The sequence below is a fragment of the Cyprinodon tularosa genome, unplaced genomic scaffold (assembly GCF_016077235.1).
Source record: "Cyprinodon tularosa strain WSP-4 unplaced genomic scaffold, ASM1607723v1 ctg101, whole genome shotgun sequence".
In the NCBI taxonomy this organism is placed as follows: Eukaryota; Metazoa; Chordata; class Actinopteri; order Cyprinodontiformes; family Cyprinodontidae; genus Cyprinodon; species Cyprinodon tularosa.
The window spans coordinates 781,138-788,789 of NW_024037794.1; positions in this window are offsets into that span (position 1 = coordinate 781,138).

A 7,652-nucleotide genomic window follows, 5' to 3' on the forward strand; every position below is an offset into this window, starting at 1 on the left:
AAGGCTTGGTATGGGCGGTTCTAGACAGGGGCCAGCAGGGGCCAGAGCCCCTTTAGAACTGGTCCTGAGCCCTGTTACGGCCTTTGTCCTGAAGACATAGTATTCAATAAATTTCATATGATTATATGCGCTGACACAGCATCCATATTTGGTTGGTCCCTTGGATCTCGTACTCATCATCTTTCGGCTTCAGGACCAGGTCTCGGGGGGGCAGCAGTCTAAGCAGAGATTCCCACACTTCCCCCTGCACAGAGATCTCCTCCATCTTTTCTGGGGAACGCCCAAGGTGCACCCAGGCAATCTGAGAGACAAAGTCCATCCAGTCTTGTGTACCAAATAGAAGAAAACGTGTCTCTCAGATACATATATGCTAAAAGCAAGCTTGTTTTTGTTAAGTGGAATTACTCCCAATGGATGGAGTAACCACAAAATGTACTCAAGTAGGAGTCGTAATACTCTATCATATTTTTGCTCAAGGAAAAAGTAAAAAGTACAATGCTGTAAAACTACTTCTAAAAGTATTTTTTCTTTTAAAAAGGTTACTCAAATAAATGTAACTGAGTAAATGTAATGGCTTATCTAAATTGTCATTAGGTCTGAGTGTGTGTGTGAATAGTTGTTTGTCCTGTTTGTCTCTGTGTTGAGCTGCGATGGACTGGCGACCTGTCCAGGGTGTACCCCGCCTCTCGCCCGTAGACTGCTGGAGATAGGCACCAGCACCCCTCGCTACCCCACTTGGCACCACATTTTCTGACACTTAAGCGTGTCAGAAAATGGATAGATGGATGGAGTAAATGTAGCAGGTTACTACCCACCTCTAACCAGGGGGAATACGAAACAGATGTCCAAGACTTCTCAGCTGACTGCCATTGATAGATCTATATTTTTTGTTTACCTACAAAAATAACTCAAAAATGAAGATGTTTTAATTTTAGATTCAGTTGTATTTAGAGGATCACATTTTTAGGGGTCTACTTATTTCAGTTATGTGGCAGATAACAGATCATTAGAAAGCTTGCCATGCCGATTATGATTTCTACTGATTTAGTTAAGAACTGTTGTTAAAAAAAAATTCTAAAATCTTTAATCTTCCAATTTTATTTTATTGAAACAAAACAATACTAGTAAAACAAACACATTTCTTTAAACTTCAATACATAGCACTATATACATGAAAAGTTAAGAGCAGTATCTGATCTTAAGATCTCTGCAAAGGTAGATAAGATCAGTGGTTAAGATCGGGTTCACGTTTAAGTATCAGCCAATCACCAATTGTACCCCTACGTTTTATCTGCTAACTATATCTGGGGTCTCCAGAGTTGCAAGTGACTCTTTAGTTCTGCGTCTCTACTAATATATTACATGATGAACTATTGCCCTGTTTTGCCCCAATGAGAAAACAGTAATCCCACCCTGGGCCGCCTTGTTAAATTAGGTCTAGAACCACCACTGAGGCTTTGGGATGAGATGTGAAACATCTGAAACAAGAGAACCCATTATCTTTCTTTTTTTAGCACTTGGGAAATTTGATAAAGATGAAGCAACATGCACACATCCTTAAAAAAAGGATTTCAGAGACATATTGTGTTCAAATGTCATATCTGGTTTACTTTTACTTGTTGGTAGCTCCTTTTTTAAAATATAATATTTTATCTTAATAATGAGTTCTGGTAAGTAGTAGTAAACTACCACTGTTATTACTGTATTGCTGTTTAATAATAACTAAATTCATCTGTTTTACTGCTCAATATCCAAGTCAGAAATACAAGAAGGCAGTGCCTGAGAGAAAACTTAGTTTCATGGAACTAAGGCTGAAACTGCAGAGAGATTGATTAGTTACTAGAGGAGCTAAAAATAATACAATAAAGTTATCTAACCCTTGTTTACTTTGACTCTAATTTTCCCAAATAAACACAATGCTGAACCCACTGCAAGCAGGATAGACATTCTTGTAAAGTGTAGTAATGGAAAGGGCTGGTTTGTGAAAAAAAAAAAAAAAAACGATAGTGCAGAGCCTTGCAGAGGTTTTGGTGCTAAAAGTGTTTTGTGAATGTCACATGGTCGAGCAGTGACCAGGCCTACCCTCTGCAAAACAAAGGTTTCTTTCTGCACCATAGGAAGAGGACATGACATCATCCTGCTCATACAAAGACTCAATATCCCACTCTTTCTTTTGGCTATGAATTAAAAAAAGAAGATACAGCATTGCAGCTGAATAATAGACTTTACTGGGTGCCTTTGTTTTTAATTTAAGTGCATGTTTGACATGTTCTATATGTGATGCTTTTAAGTTTTTGTTTGTAGATCATCTGGTGTTCAAAATCAGCTATACAGAGACCCAGAGTGGATGCTGTGGGGATCGAACCGGGTATTTGCAACCTTCTCAGAGCACAAGCACACTGCTCTAACCACTAGGCCAACATCCCCCCCGCCATTTGTTGGGAAATGATGCAATTCGCGGAGAAAGGAAGATTACCCGTTAATGCCAAAAACTGAGACAGTGATAGATTACCATTACAAAACAAAAATCTTTCTGTAGAGGAATATAGCAGTAATTTTACATTTATATTTGTCAGATTAAAGGTACTTTTAAATAACGGAAAAGGACTTATACTATAAGCAGGAAAATGGTAATACAGAGAAAAAAAGGCTTGAAAACAGCTGTCTATGGGTAAATAAGTTAGTGTATGGTATTTCTGGAATGAAATAACTTTTGATATTATTATAGTTTACTACTACGCGACTGTAAATGCTGGACTGTGTTCAACAGTGTCGTAAGAATTATTGAAATCACAACTTTTTAAATCATTTTTTGTGGATTAGTGTTATATGTTTTCTCTCCGGGTTTTGCTTACTGATGATTAGTTTTTGTCCTGGGAAATAATGTTTTTTCATAACCAAATAGTTGGGACCGGGAAAATAGAGTTGTTTATAACTTTAAAGTTTAACAGCATTTCCTTGGGAGAAAATTATGATGGCTGCTCTACTCTTTCACCTCACATGTAACTCCTTATAAGGCTTGAGAAGAACAAATGTTTGTATATATCTTAATAGTTTAATCTTTTTGACGATTGATTCCTGCCTAACAGTTGGTCTGCATCTTCTTGATTTTGTCTGAAGTTGAAGTTCATTTTTTACCTTTTTGGTGTTTATGATGGTTAGTAAAACCCATTTTCTTTGCATTAAGTCACACAGCCTCCTGACTCTAGAACTTTGTTTTCCCTTTATAATTCTAGTGCTCAGAATTTATTTTTAAAGGCACTTGATGTCTTTAAAAAAATTAAGACACTTGATGTCTTTCTTTGGCCAACTCTATATTCAGTGTATTTCAGATGCCTCCTAGAAGCCTTCTTTTGGAAGTGCTCCAGGCATGTTCCACCAGCAGGAAGCCCATGGGGACAACCTAGGAGACAGTAAAGAGAGAGTATCTCTCTCAGATGGAGCGTCTGTCTGGGAAGAGGGTGAAGTGGAAGGCAACGAATGGAAGTAAGAAAACAGGTTGAGCAAAAAAATGCTCATTAAAACTGCTCTAACTTTTCTTTAGTAAGATTCTGTTTATAATGGTATTCATCTCTATACCTATTCAGTAGAAACCCATGTCCTGTATTTATGGAACCATTATTTATCCTGCACTTGCTGCTATTGCACTTCTGGTTAGACCTAAACTGCATTTCGTTGCCTTGTACCTGTACCTGTGTAATGACAATAAAGTTGCTTATAATCATCTAATCTAATTAAAGCTCTGACTTTGAAATAATAGCACATTTCGTCCATCAAGGGAAAAAAAACGTACAAAAAAAGAAAATAAAAATCCCACATATGATTGATCTTAATCGGTTTTCCATCCATCTTCCTCCACTTATCCGGGGTTGTGTCACGAGGATAGCAGCTTCAGTAGGGAGGCCCAGACGTCCCTCTGCCCAGCCCCTTGGGCCAGCACCTCTGGGGGAATCCCAAGGCGCTCCCAGGCCAGCTGAGAAACATAGTCCCTCCATAGTGTCCTGGGTCTCCCCTTGGGCCTCCTCCTGGTAGGATTCGTCCGGAACACCTCTCCAGGGAGGCGTCCAGGGGGCATCCTAACCAGATGCCTGAGCCACCTCAACAGGCTGTTCTCTAAGTGGAGAAGCAGCAATGGATCCTCACTGGATGACTGAGCTCCTCAGCCTATCTCTAAGGGAGAGCCCAGAAACACTACAGAGAAAACTAATTTCAGCCGCTTGTATCCTGGATCTCATTCTTTCGGTCATGACCCAAAGCTCATGACCATAGATGAGGGTAGGACCGTAGATCAACCGGAAAATGGTGATCGGCTTTATTTATTTAAATTCAAGCTCTATTTTCCAGAGAGTGTAATTTGATATTTAATTCCCTTTGGGTGTTTTGTCAGAGTTTGATCCAGATATTTAAATAAAGGTACCAAGACTAACATTTTATATTTTCTTTTAGATTGGACAAAAAAGAAGAGGTTTGAATCATTGAGGGGCAGAAGGACAACTGAATAAACTCCCTATTATGGACAAACCGTCTCATTCATTAAGCTCTGCAGACACAGGGGAGCTGGTTATGTTGAACCTGTACATTATAAACCATCTACTACACATCATCATTTAGCCATTTGGAGTTTATTTATTTAATGGGTTATTTATTTAATGGAACACCGGATAAACTTTTTTTTCTTTTTTTTTTAACAGTAGCATTTTTTGCGGTTTTACTTTTGCTTTCTTTTTTGTAATGCAAAAACACATTAATTTCATTGATTTTTCCTCTATGTGGTCTGAAAAAATATGAAAACGGTGACAGACATGATGAAATTAAACATTTAGGTATATCTAACAAAGGCCAATTTCAATGGTCAAATAAAATATTTTATGACTAACCTCCACAAGTAATTTTACCCAGGGTTGGTAAAAATTTGCATGGCAGTAATATCCGCAGGTGCCAAAACACACCTACAAAATCTAGTTTAGACCCGTACTGTCAACTTCATGGATAGTTGCTAATTTTCTCTTCAAAATGACATTTATTTTTTTATTGGGACAAAGTACAGCACGACCACTTTTTAAATCTGAGGGGAAAAATGGAAAAATAATCTTATTGTAGCTGTCGAGGTTAATTCAAAGCCAGTGATGTTTTAAGGATACTGCGTGACAGGGGTAGGCTGTTTTTGTGCTTGAGGATTTAAACTGAGAGCTTGGATTCATGCACTACAACTCCTGCAACGTTTAGGTGTGCCTTTGATTCAACACACCTGTATCAAGTAGTTAGATAATTCTGGTACATCTGACTGCACACTGAAGAGGTAACTCATCTATTTGATTCAGGTGTATAGGACCAAGGATGGATCTAAAAGTTGCAGGATACCCTGGAACTGGAATGGCCACCCCTACTGTAGCTGATGGTGCACAACAGAGAAACTAGCAACTGTTAAGAGGAAACATGATTAATAACTTCATCTTGTTTTAAATATTGCAGCAGAGAAATCTCTTGAATAGAACTGAGCAAAAATGCTGTGCCTCACAGAATAGAGAATTCAAAAGAGAGTAGCTTTGCAGCTCAGCCAAGGTGGTTATGTTTTTAGGGGAGCTTGTGCGTATGCCTGTCTGTGTACAGGATATCTTTAAAAATTATAGACAGATTCTTTTTTTCGGAGGTGTCCCTCGTGCCAAGGAGCAAATTTAGGTGATGATCCAGATCATAATTTGGATGCAGGAATTTTTTTTAGAGATTCTCTAAATACCTGTCAGATAGGGGTATTTGGCAGAAAAAGCAGATCCTCGGTAAACCAGAGGGTAGCAGAAGTGACTTCAGCCTCAGCATCAAACTCAAAAAGCCTGGAGGTATTTTACTGAAGATAAAAACATAAGAAAAGGGAACGTTGTTTGTTTGTTAGCTGGATCAAGGGAAAACTTATCAACAGATTTTATCCACAAAAAAAAATAAAAAATTGTACCAGAGGTGTGCCTCATGTCAAGGAACAATTTGTTTAAATATGTTAATGATCCAGATCATGTGCAAGTTTTAGCTATAGGTGTAAGTCACAATATGGGGCATAATGTTCTGATTGCCTGAGGTCTGTGCTCCTAATGCTTTTCTAGTTTACATCATACAAAAATGTTAAGATGTCTAACCTTCTATTTTTATTGTTTCGTTAATATATTTAATTTTATTTAGGTGTATAAACTTACACATATAGCGAAGGGTGTCTTTTTTTATTCCATTTAGTTTTTTTCTTTATGCTGGCATGAGGCCATTAGTTAAATGTGAGAAAATGAAATGTAAATTATTTCTCAATGCGCAATGAAATTCTTTTGAAGAGATTCCCGGCTGACTAAATTTTTGTACATAGATTAAGGTTAGTCTTCATTAGTGACAAATATTATGCATTTTATCTGTTATTGTTTTAACTTTTGTTTTCTTAACTCATGTTATCTTTAGATAATATGAAGATCTAAGGATTTAGATATATGAAAATGCTCAGTGCTAAAATTGATCTCTCCTGTTACAGCAAACAAGACCCTATTTTAAATATTTTTCTAGAAGACAGGGAGTCCTCCCTGGAACTCAGTAACACTGCCCCCTAGTGGTGGGGCTGCATATTTTTACACAAGTTTCAACAACAGCTCTAATGAGCTAGTAAATCACTTTAATTCATCAGGTTATTTTTGTAATGAGCGAAACTTTAACTTATAAAAAGCTAATGACTCATTAGGATCATCATGTGAATGAAGGTTAAAATTCAATCCTTGTCAGTGCTGGAGTCACTTTGGACGACATGTAGGCCCCTTCATTTGGTCCCCATTGCCACAAATACCCCTCCTTCTGCATCTAGCCTAACCCTAATGGTTAGAGGTCGGTTTTTATTTTATTGGGATGAACCGCATCATCCTGCCTATTAAAAAGGTCAACAAGAAGAGGCTCATCAGAGTAGATTTAAAAGTGCAGAGGGAGGTGTTCGATCATTCTGCAAAGATGCTTATCCCCAGAACATACCTAAAACACAAATTAGCCAAAATACATTTGGATGCTCCTCAATACTTTGAGGGAAATATTTTGTGGAGTGACCAGATAAAATAAATTCTTGTGTGCTTCTCATTTGGACTGGAGTCAAACTAAAACTTTACTGAAGTATATCGAATGCGGCTGGATGTTCTGGAATTCCTTTGCTGCTGCAGGACCTTGATGACCTGCTAATTTATGAATCAAGCTTCGTTCAATACACCCCGAAGCAGAATGCCCTGCTTTAAGCCAGAGTTTACTCGGGTTGTGCAGCAGGACGATCACTGAGTGCACACAGCAAGTCTGAGTGGCTGAAAAACAGTTTTAAGGGTGGCCTTCAGCACAAATTTTAATCCATTTGGGATGGTGCAGTGGGACTATGACATGAAATCTATGCAGCATAGCTGGATTTAAAATAATTCTGCAAATAAGTTTGGACAATAGTTCCTCAAGCATAAAATACATATGTTGAGGGGGAGTAATTTTACACATGGGGCATGATTAATATGTGTTAAATGTTCAGGTCATGCATGCTTTTCTTGGTCTGAAACATTTAATAAAGGGGAAATTTGAGAGAGAAAATACTTGATAATGGCACAAACTAAAGCTGGAACTCCATTTATTATCACCAAAAAACAAAACAAAAAAAGCAGAGG